Here is a 12,181-nt window from a genome sequence, read left to right as displayed (position 1 = left end):
TTCTCAGTAACATCACAGAGAGAAACTTCACCTGTCAAGAGTCAGACGCCAGTTAACAAACAAAACAGAGTTTATTCTGAAGATAAGCCAAAAATAACACAAAAACAAGCCATGCTATTTTCCCATGCTGGCATTCAATAAAAACTAAGGATGCTTCATTTCAGCTTAGAAGAAACAAATAGAGTTGACTGCAAGATAGCATGCAAAATAAACGAAGGCTTGCAACCTTCCAAAAGCTGCAGATTTAAAGGGACAGTTCCCAAAAGAAAAACAGCAAACTGGCTTAAAAACAAACAAACTAGAAGAGCAGCAAACTGCTTCCACGGTGCAGATAAAGCCAAAGCTTCAAAGGGATGATGAATAGCCGTCGTCAGGAGAATCCAAGGTCAGGTCGAGAGGCAGCAGCAAATTCCAGAAGTCAGAAGCCGGGAATAGTCGTCAGTCAGGGAGCGTAGACAGAAGCCAGGTCAAATTCAATCCAAAGTCCGAAGAGGGTGCAGTCATCCAAACCAGGTCCACGATAAGACACAGCGAGAGCCAAGCCAGATGGTATCAGCAGCTAGAAATAGTAATCAGAATGCAGTCCAGGCAAACCCACACAGCTCCATCCCTCTGCTGTAAAGCAGTCCCAGATAACTTACATCCGAATCACAGTCCAAGTCCAGTCTTCATGGAAACACAGAGATCCCAATGGTGCCTCAGCAACACCTTGCCACACACAAAGTGCATTGGCCAAACATTCCCATTTTATTCCCCTTCCTCCTGGGTGACCAAACACTCACACCCAAACACCAGGTGTCCCAAATCTACTCAGAGTCCGAACTCCACACAGCTAGAGCTCGTGGATCTGGAGTACCTAGCAATTCATCGGAGTCCCAATCATCCTGCCCATACTTAGCCCCATGAACACTTAAAGAACCATCCTCCCTTCTCCAAGCATCCCAAGTGGGATCAGCTCCTGCAGAAACCCCAGGTTCAGTAGTATCCATAGGCCCCAAATCCCCAGACATCTCTGGTGGCTGTGCCCATTCAGTGCCCACTTCCCCAGCCACCACCTGTTCCTCAGCATCCATTTCCCCAAACTCCCCATCTGAATCTTCCTCAGAAGATCCCCCATATAACTCTCTAAGTCGCTTCCTGCGCAACTCCTCCAGTGAACCCTCATCACGAGGGTTTTTTCTTCCTCTTCGGATCCCATCACCATCGACCATAATCCCCGAAGGCGCAGTCACAACATCACCTAGCAATAACCAGTCTTTGGTTGAGATGTTTCAAGATCTCCTTCCCCAAAATACAAATCTCCGGATTCCATAGGATTTTGCCATGGTAGTTCAATCAATCAATTTATTAATGCTCCGACCAGTGGTCATATGCATATACAGAAACAACATCAAACAAACATCTATACAAAACACTATAAAATCCAACACTTAAAAGTAGGATGCAAGCGGGATAAAACAGAACATGCAAACTATACATCGTGAGGTGCAGCAGCACAAGTGCAACATGTGCTGAGAGCTGCACAATTACTGGTAAAATGCCAATGTATAAGATCAGTCATTTAAAAACATAAGTAAAAATACCAATCAAGCATCTATAGAAACCCTATAAAATTCCACAGTTAAAAGCAGGAAGTTATGGAAGTTAAAGCAGAATCATAGTGTATGATATGGTCTGAAAGCATTCCAGATTGTGTTGTCCATCCAGAGTTAAAGAAGTGGTAGCTTAATGGTAGCAAGTTTTTCCCATTTTTTATTCAAGAAAAAGACAAAATGAACTGTTACTATTAAAATATAACTAAGCAATTATTTAAAATGCTAACAGCAAGAATTAACTAAACCACATAAACACAGAGAAAAAATGACAAAGAGAAAGTATGACAGACTTCTTACTCTGTATCTCATGGCAGCTATGCCTTGTTACTTTACTCCCTTTAAACCATTCATTTTAATTCTATTCTTCAAACCATCAAGTACTGCCTCCTCTTGGAATGTACTTTTCTGACAGTAGTAATTCTAAATCTTCTAGTAATAATACAGCATATACAACATTTTAGAGAAACTCCCCGACTCAACCCCAGGCTAATAGCATACAACACGTTGTACTATTGAAACTCTTAACACAAATAGTATCTAGTTGTATAACATTGGTCTTGACATTTTTTTTCCATCAAAGATTTTTAATCTCTAAACAATGTTACAGGCCAATCTTCAAATATTTTACCTATTATATTTTGCAGAAAGATTTGAATTATTTTGAAAACATTGTATTGATTTATCTTTTAGAAGACAAGTCAGTTTGTCCAATTCACTTATGCTAAAAGTTTGGTCAGACATTCAATCACAGATGGAATAACTCTTTCCAATGGCTGGTATATACTATTTGAGTTGCTGAAATCGCATTTTGCAAGAAAACCATATTTTTCATATTGATTACATCATTTGCCAGTCCCAACAGAACTATCTCTGGTAAAAACAGTATATTCTATTTCAAAATTATTTGGATTGTTTCTTTAACTGCTATTTAATATGCATGTGCCTTCTGGCAAGTCCACCATATGTGAAAAAATTCTTTTATTTTGTCTTACATTCCCAAATTTTATTATCTATATTCATCTTGGCCAGTTTAGCTGTAGTGACATATTATGTGTCAAACATTTTATAAAAGATTTCTTTCAGTTCATTTGCCTTTGCGAATTTAAGACCTTCATTCCATATTCCCTCCCATACATTAAAATTTATTTCATGACCCACATCTCTTGTCTAATTTTGTATACAAACTTTTACTTGTTCTTCACTCATCTCATATTTCAATAAAATTGATATATCTTCTCAATATACTTGTCTCTTTCTGGTCATACATTTTTTCCAACTCAGTCATTTTTTTTTCAAAGCCATGTTGAAAATCTTGTTTAAATGTTTGTTTTGATTTTTCATAAGTGAACTAGCCAATATTTAACCCTTCTTTCTTCATTTATTTTAGCTTAGGTTGATTATTTATGAATTTGGATATTGTGTATGCACAAAACTTGCATAGCCTACTGCACAGGGAGATCATCTGAGAGATGAATCTGAGGTTTGCAAAACTGAAGATCATAAAAGCTTTTTAAAACATGTTGGTTTTATAGGATTCTGCGATTCTAAATCCAAAAATGACCACATATTTACCTCCACCACATAGTTTTTGTCACAACTATCTGTGACTGAGAGAGATGTCTTTGGAGAGTAAAGCACAAACAGTAAGAAAATAGCTTAATAGACTTTTAAAACACTGATATGAAACAAAAAAAAATCAGTTCCAAAGCACTAATAGATATTACACAGAAACATCATCTTCTGCTGTTAATCAAAATTGAGTAACAACTGACTTGATAAAAATACACAGTTTGTGAAAGAACTGGTGTGGTGCAACATCTTTATGAGGCTTGTGCGTTTTGGCTGCACCTCAATCCGTTTCTGCTAGCTGGATATTGCTCCACGCAAAAACAGGCATGCAGCCGGATAGAGTTTTTGGACTGCATCCAAAAATATGGCTAGATCTGCCCCATTGGTGGCAATGGGGGGGAGGGGCTCCCCAGGCTCCCCTTTCCGTCATTTTAGGCAATGGCATAGTTTTCCTTATATCCTTCATTAAGACCTGAATTAAAAAGCATCAGAGTTAAGATACCATTGTTTCTGCCATTCTTTCCCTTTGGTCTGTAGAGGATGCTCTGAGTTTAATGCTTCCTTAAAACTGTTTCTACTCTAGAGGAGACAGGCGTCAGCATGTGCACTCTCGTTCTGCATGCAGATTTCCATTTCCATTTTAAAGAGGCTTCCCATTTCCCAGGGAAGGAAGAGTGATGACCTGGAGCTATCCTACCCTGGGCTTCCTTTAAAAAGCCCTCTCTTTCCTCTTGATTTACACTGCAGGCCCTGACTGCCTTTTCCCCCTCACACCTTTCTGCTTCGGGTTTAATGCTTTCTTAAAGCTGTTTCAACTTTCTACTCTACAGGAGAGGTAACTAGGTGGTAATAATTTTCTGAGAATGAGGCTTTACTTTTTCTTTGCTGGAATTACTATTATTATTAATAATAATGTCTTTTAGACGTATTTTCTGAAGGAGAGGAGGGGAGGAGAAAGAAAGGAAAAGGGCAACTCTCCAAGCCCCCAATCCCACCTGTCCCACACATTCCCAACTCCCATTCAGTCCCACTAATATAAAAGAATCAAGAAAATAAAGGAAATTCAAAAAGATTCAAGAGAGAGGCCAAGCCAAAAAATACACTAAAGCCAGGACGCAACTGTGATGCTGAATAGGGGAAGAGGAGCCGTGATCGGCTGCTATGTAGTTCCATTAAGGATGGGAAAATATGACAGCTGTGCCCTTGCCATTACAGCTACCTGATAGAGCCGAAGAAGTCTATTTGGCCAAAGTGAAACAGCAAAAATGGATTCGTGCATGAGTCTAATCTTTATTATGTTTTTCATATTCAGCACCCCAAAAAAAGATTTAAAATAGCTACAATATTTTTTAAAATTGTCACTGGCCTGCGTAATGTGTTCCATTTCTTTCCCCCTCTTTTTAATATGTATGTTTTAGTTCTATTACTAATTAATTACTTTTTAACTTTCATATGTTGTGAACTGCTTTATCTTTTTTAAGCCACCTTCAATTAAAGAGCATTGTTTGTGTGAATACAAAAACCCATTAATACAGCAGAAATGCAGGTTGAGAATATAAATAGAGGTCTCTCCTTGTAAAGATACCTTTATATTGCCAAAGTTGTTGGGGTATATTACAAAAATGGCAGTTGAAACAGATGGTTAGTATGAGGAATAAACAAAACCATACCACACACACAGAATGGTTCTGAAGGCATTTGACATATGGTCAGAAAACAGATATTGCTTTAGCACAATTTGTCAAATATGAGAAAACACCAGTGAACTACACACATCTAAGAGAATCTCTTTTCAGAATGAAAATTCCACAAAAAAAAACCATTCCACATAATTATTACTAGGATTATTCAAGCATTGAGGCAAAATTGGGACCACAATTGTATCAAACTTTATAAAAGCCTAGAATCTGTACAGATCCATATTTGTAAGTTGCCAGAGTTTTAGCTTAATCAATAATTGTTTAGATTTAGATTTTGTGTGTGCAAACTTATTTTGGCATAGATTTCTTCTGTTCTCGTGCCTTAAAATCGTTGAAATTTTCCCCTACTTTTTTCTTTTTACAAGGAAAAATGACATGTTTTGCTTGACATGACTGTATTTGCAAAAGATCATCAGTACAGAGAGGAGAAATATACTGATACTAGTTGAAGTGCTGTGGCCTGCCTTTGCAGCTGGTTAATTTAGCAAGGGACAAGTGGTACTTCCAATAATTGCATATGAAAAGCAATCTCTCACTTCAGTGAAATAGCCAATCTCCACTTTCCCATGAGGCCATCTCTGCCCAAATTCCCTTTTTAATGGACAGAAACAGGACTTTTACATTTCCAAAAAAGGAAATAAAATATTTGCCCCTGGCAAATGATTAATATTAATGGGTAAAAAAGGTTGCATTCTCTCTTGTTTTCCTCTCCCACCCCATCTTTTAAAAATAGTACTTCCATAATCTTGCATATACAAAATAATTTTCATGAAATCCTGATGCAGTGCTTTTGAGAATTAATGCTGTGTAAACCAATGCCTGTTTCAAATATGTGAAATTAGTGAGCAAGGGGCTCCATGGAGTCAGTGTCCCGTGGAATGCTCACATCTTAGATCAGTATTCTGTCTGCTGAAAATCTACCTTGTAAAAAAAGGTAGTTCATTATCTAACTTAGTTATGAAGTGCACAACCTGGGAACCGATTGCCTTTAATATTGTTTGCTGTCATACCACAGGAATACGAGAGCAGACACAAGATATGGGATGAAATAAGCAAAACTTTATTAATTGTTGCCTATTTAAATGTTGTTGGTTTTTTTTGATGAGTAAAACTAAAGTGGGGGACTTGGTATGGAGCAGCTGATCTCACCCAGAATACACACTCCAGCCTCCCCTGGGCATAAACTCTGTAGCAATTCAGGGCCCTTCCAGACAGGCCTTTAATGCAAGGCCTGTCATTGCTTTTATTAGAGGTGTCCAAATGATGCCTCTGATAAAATTGAATTAATTTGGAGTAAACCAGGTTTTTCCAGTTTACTCTGCATTAATTAAATACCTCAACAAATCCAGGCCTTACTGAAAGACTTGGGTTTGTTAAGGTGCTGGGCCTTTGGGGACTAACTACCGGCATGCTTCTGCAGTCCCCATGCCAGCCTGCTTCTTCAAGCTCCAAAAAGCCTGGAGGAGTGGGATGGCACCCCTCCCCGCCCCTCCCATCCCCAATTTGGGCACCTGAACTTATCAAAGAGGTTTTAGGCAGCAAAGGCCTCTCCCTACAGTTGTCCTGGCATGATAAAGTGGCACAACAGGAGGTGAGGAGAGAGGAGGGATTTTCCTCCTGCACCTCCCCCCCCCCCACCTGACACACCATTGTCTCACACCAGGAGGACTGTAAGAAGAGGCCTTTGTTGCTAGCAACCTCTCCAGTAAGTTTTGGGGCCCAAATTGGGGGGGGGGGGGCTGGAGGGAAGTCTGGATAGCATCTTGGATCAACCTTTGGTTAATCCAGAATGCCATGTAACAACTTCCCAAGGGAAAGCCAGGGGTTTGGGTTGTGAGTGGGGACACCAAACCGAGCAGAAGCAGGTTATTTTAACCCATTTACACACAGTTTTTTCTTATATCTGGAAGCGCTTTCAGGGTTGCTGCCAGGTGAGCTACAAACTGGAAAGCTGATCAGAGAGTGTAAGCCCTCAAAGCCACATGACTCTGTTGAAGACAAAAATCCAGAGATCAGTTCCATGTCATGGCCAGCTTGGATAGTGAGAATGAGGAGTTGCTAGAAGGGCCAGAAGAAAAGGTGGGAGCCAACACCTCCCTGCAGTCTTCCTTGTCTAGCTCAGCCATTGCTGAAGATGAACCTTCAGCAGAAGCAAACACCCCTCAGCAGTCTGTACAAGCTCCTCTAGAGGAAGCTGAAGCAAGCATCATCTAAGCAAGCTCCAGATGGGTTAACCATACCCACAGCTCCACAGCATAGGAAAGACTGGGCAAGATATCGTAGGTCTTACAGATCTCAGGTAGCACTATTGCTAGCTGAGATCTTAAAATATAAAACCTCAGTCATGTGGCTCTTTTGTGGTGGACAACCTTGTTATCTGGCTTGAGTCCAATACATGTTTGTTCTCATCCTGGGACCTGACTCTGTTGCTTTTTGGATTGTTACTCAAGGATTTTTGGCTCTGGCATCTTTGATTGAACTTAATGTTTTTGATTCTGGACTGAAAATTTTCCAATCAATCAATCAATCAATCAATCAATCAAAGCTTTGTTACAGTCGAAAAACCCAAATAACTCAGCAGTAAAAGGTACACAAAGTGCAGACAGATTAATAAACTGATTAAAATGCAAGATGACACTCTGTACAAGGTGAACAAGAGTAAGAACACTGCAAATAAATACAGTGGGAAGTTTCAACCTGAGTCTAAAGACAGGAAGGTGTCTTATCCTGGCTACCTTGGAAAGAAATTTGGCAAAGACAGCAAATTTTCCCCAAGCCCTAGATCACATGATAGTGGCATTTTCTGGTGGGTTGGTTCTGTGGCTGGGTAAAAGGAACTGTAAGACTCCTTGTTGGAATTAATTGTCTGATGCAAGGGCCATAAAAAACTCAAATGGAAAACCCTAAACTTGCAGATGGTTTGTTCTTTTCATTATCAAGTTGGAGATGCTTTGGCTGGTGAAACATAGCTGAAACAGTTTATAACCAAAACAGGAGAACAGCAGTTTCATAGAGGTCACAGGGGAACAGCTGATATTTAATAGCTCTTTGAGGTTCAGGTTGATTCTTGGTATTGATTCCCAATAGGGAATGTGGCCATTCAGAGGGTCAGTATTGATCACAGCTTTGAATGGTTGTAGAAACAGACCAGAGGCTTTTTTTTCTCTGGCACCCCGAATTAAGACAGATGATAGGATTTGTGTTGTCTGTAAAAAGCTCCAGGAGAAAATAGCAGTTGATCAGAAGGCTTCTGTGAGGCCTGGGTCTCCAATTTAGATAAGGAATTCAACATCTCATCTATTTTAGAGCTAATTAGCTGCAGGATGAGTGCAGTTAACAAGCAATGTCCAGATAATAGTTCAACTAAAGCCTTCTCAGCTGATTTAGTTCCTGTAAGGGTAGAGGCCGGGGGGGGGGGGACATGAAGAGCAACTACCAGCAACTCTAGGGTAGGGCTTCCTGTCCTCAACTGTGAGCTCTCCTTCCTCTGTAGAAAATCCATACTTGTTTAAAGTTGTAGTGTCCATATTTTCCATTACAAGGAGGGGTGCTGCACAACAAACTCATCCAATTTGGACTGTTTAGAGCGAGGCAGGCTCATCATTTGGGGGAAAATCGGTCTCTTCCTTTTTAGAGACATAGTTGTGGAATTGTTGCAGGCACATGTATCAGTTAACTTATGGATCACTAGTTATAAGAATTATACAATAAAACAATACAACTGTAAAACTGTAAGTTATAGGACTATAAAAGCAAACTATAAAATAATAAAATGCTGCCACAAGAAAGGACCCACATGTTCAGCATCAATCACTAGTTAGTGATAAAGCAAACAAACTATAGAGGCTCTGACAGTGCTGCCAGGACCTCCACCATCTTTCTCTCAATCCAGTGGCATTTATACATTCTCATACTTTCCAAAAAGTGTGCCAGAGGTGCTCATCGACTCATATCTCCTCCCAACACTTGCCAGGGAGTCTTCTTTATGACAATTGCCGAGTCATCCATAACTGTCAGAACCCTGCTCCTAGAGCCTGGATTATGGCGCTGAGAATCAGGGTCACTGACATTATGAACTGATAAGACACCTGCATCCTGTGATCCTGAGAAGAAATGGCTGCTGGACTTGGCGGGGAAACTTTGCGGGGTTTTGTTGGGCAGGAAATGTATCTTTGAATGAGGGGGAAGGGTATATAAAGGAATGTTGGCTGGTGCCTCCCATTCTTGGCTTTTTCATGTCAATGTGTCCTACAGTGAAGTTTATTATGATAACACAGCAAGTCTCATGTTGCCATTTAGGAGCGGCTGTGGTGAGTCGACACATAACAGTGTAGGATAGATAAAAAAATGTTAATGAGGGGTAAAAATTCTTAATGGAATACGAACAAGGTATTAAATATCATTAAACATTATATTATCTTCAATAAATGGATATATATTTCAGATAAGCTGTTATAAATCACAAGAAAACTGTTGCATTCACAGTATGATGAATAGTAGTTGCATTCACAATGTAGTAAACTTCCTTGTTTATTTCCTTTATTCTTCCTGAAGGATGAGTAGATTCCTGGTCCACAAATGTTTTCAACAACATAGAATCTTTCTCTGGTGGTAGGGTGTGTAAATGTTGTGTAACATTAATACAATTGTACAAAGTTTTTACAATTGTATTAATGTTACACAACACTTACACACCCTACCACCAGACGAAGGCTTGTGGACCAGAAATCTACTCATTCTTCAGAAAGAATTAAGGAAATAAACAAGGAAGTTTACTACATTGTGACTGCAACTACTCTTCATCATACTGTGAATGCGTCAGTTTGATTGTGATTTGTAACCGCTTATCTGAAATTAATGTTCATTTATTGTATATAATATAATTTTTAATGATATTTAATACTTTGTTATTATTCCATTAGTGGATACTTGTCAGTTAAATCCTTGGGAACCCATTTTTTCTTATAGGGTAAAAAATCCTATCCAGTTCCAAAGTGACCAGAAGACTTCAATTGTGACAGGAGACAGGAGGGCAGGTTGATGATCTCCAAAAAAGGGAGAATTGGGGTGGAGCTACCTTAAGTAGGCAATCCAATTCTTGTCCCTTTTGGCCATTGTCATGACCAGAATGAATCAATGGTGACCTCTTTCCTTTGGATATCAACAAGCTGACTCCTCCCCCACACTGATACACTAAGGTGGGGTGAAATTACAATATTTAAAAGTTGTTTATGTTGCTCTTTCCAATTATGTTTTTTTTTTGTTTAAAACATGCATCTAAAAACTGAGAATATGGGCATAAAATATACATTCCCTTCAAAATGTTCTCTAAAACCATACTTTTCTGTCTAGCAAAGTAAGGGAGAAAGTAATAGTTCAGTGACAATTATTGAATAGAAAATGTAATGCTGTTATTACACCTCTGATGAAATAGGTTGAGTTTGCGAAAACTTATTCTACCTACTTCTTTCTTCAAGTTCATTATCTTGTATGCTGTTACCACTTGTCACATTATTTTGCAAAAGGAATGTCATTTTGCCTTCATTACATTACAAAATAAGATGTTACTTCTATGCACTGGTTCTAGTCTTGACCTTGTTCCTTGGGAGCAGGGGAAATCTTTAGGAAAGCAACTTCCTGCCTTAGTCCTGGATTTGTAGGCACGATCATCAAGTTTGCAGATGACACCAAACTGGGAGGGATATCCAACACACCAGAAGACAGGAGCAGAATTCAAAACAATCTTAACAGACTAGAGAGATGGGCCGAAACTAACAAAATGAGGTTCAACAGGGACAAATGCAAGATACTTCACTTTGGCAGAAAAAATGGAATGCAAAGATATAGAATGGGGGACGCCTGGCTCGACAGCAGTACGTGTGAAAAAGACCTTGGAGTCCTCGTGGACAACAAGTTAAAAATGATCCTACAATGTGATGCGGCTGCTAAAAAAGCCAATGGGATTCTGGCCTGCATAAATAGGGGTATAGCATCGAGATCCAGGGAAGTCATGCTCCCCCTCTATTCTGCCTTGGTCAGACCACACCTGGAATACTGTGTCCAATTCTGGGCACCGCAATTGAAGGGAGATGTTGACAAGCTGGAAAGTGTCCAGAGGAGGGCAACTAAAATGATCAAGAGTCTGGAGAACAAGCCCTATGAGGAGCGGCTTAAAGAACTGGGCATGTTTAGCCTGCAGAAGAGAAGGCTGAGAGGAGACACGATAGCCATGTACAAATATGTGAGGGGAAGTCATAGGGAGGAAGGGAGCAAGCTTGTTTCCTGCTGCCCTGCATACTAGGACGCTGAACAATGGCTTCAAACTACAGGAAAAGAGATTCCACCTGAACATCAGGAAGAACTTCCTCACTGTGAGAGCTGTTTGGCAGTGGGACTCTCTCTCCCGGAGTGTGGTGGAGGCGCCTTCTTTGGAGGCTTTTAAGCAGAGGCTGGATGGCCATCTTTCAGGGTTGCTTTGAATGCAATTTCCTGCTACTTGGCAGGGGGTTGGACAGGATGGCCCATGAGGTCTCTTCCAACTCTACTATTCTATGATTCTATGATAGTGTAGTTTTGAGCCATGGCAATTAAAATGGTGTGAAACTGCATGAATTATCATGGCCAACTCTGATAGTGAGGATGAAGAGTTGCTTGAAGGGCCAATGGAGGAGATAGCAGTTGCATCTCCAAGCAGTCTCTACAGCCTAGCTTAGCCAATGCTGAAGGTGAGTCTTCAGCAGTAGCAATCACTTCCCAACAGTCTGAGCAAGCTGAAGCAAGCACATTGGAGCAGGTTAGAGGAAGGTTAAATATAAACCCACCTTTGGAGCATAGGAGAGAGTGAGCACAGTATTGCAGGGCAAGGACAGTGGTTGAAAAATAAGCATTAAACAAGCAGCAGCTGAGATCATAGGAAAAAAGACTCTCAGTGCTGTGGTTGACAACATTGTTGTTTCTTGTCTTGAAACCTAACTCTGCTGCTCTTAGAACTACCGTCCTGTTTGACTCTGGACTGAGCTGACTCGTAGGCTGATAGAGTAACTACTAGGGATATACACAGTGCTGTTTTTCAAAATGAGACCTGGGAAATCTGGCTGATCTGGCAACCAAATGTCTGGAAACGGGATGGGCAACGGGACTTGAATTGACTCAGCGAAAACAGACCACGTAGCAGCTGAAAAAGGCTGCATTCCAGAGGATAGCCTTTTGGGGTTTTTAAAAGGGCTATTTTATTTCTAGAAACTTTATGAATTTCCTAAAAATCAGTGGATGACCCAAACATTTTGAAATCTGGGGAGCTTGCAGTGGTAAATGTGT

At 40.1% G+C, this 12,181-nt stretch overlaps 1 protein-coding gene across 4 annotated transcripts in view; it reads left to right on the top strand.

Moving 5' to 3' along the window:
• ctnna3 (catenin alpha 3) overlaps positions 1 to 12,181 on the top strand; it is a 1,223,202-nt gene that overhangs the window by 678,544 nt on the left and 532,477 nt on the right. The gene's annotated exons all lie outside the window — the stretch shown is intronic.

This window comes from Anolis carolinensis, chromosome 3 (assembly GCF_035594765.1).
Source record: "Anolis carolinensis isolate JA03-04 chromosome 3, rAnoCar3.1.pri, whole genome shotgun sequence".
Classification (NCBI taxonomy): Eukaryota; Metazoa; Chordata; class Lepidosauria; order Squamata; family Dactyloidae; genus Anolis; species Anolis carolinensis.
This window is presented reverse-complemented; position numbering and strand designations above follow the sequence as displayed.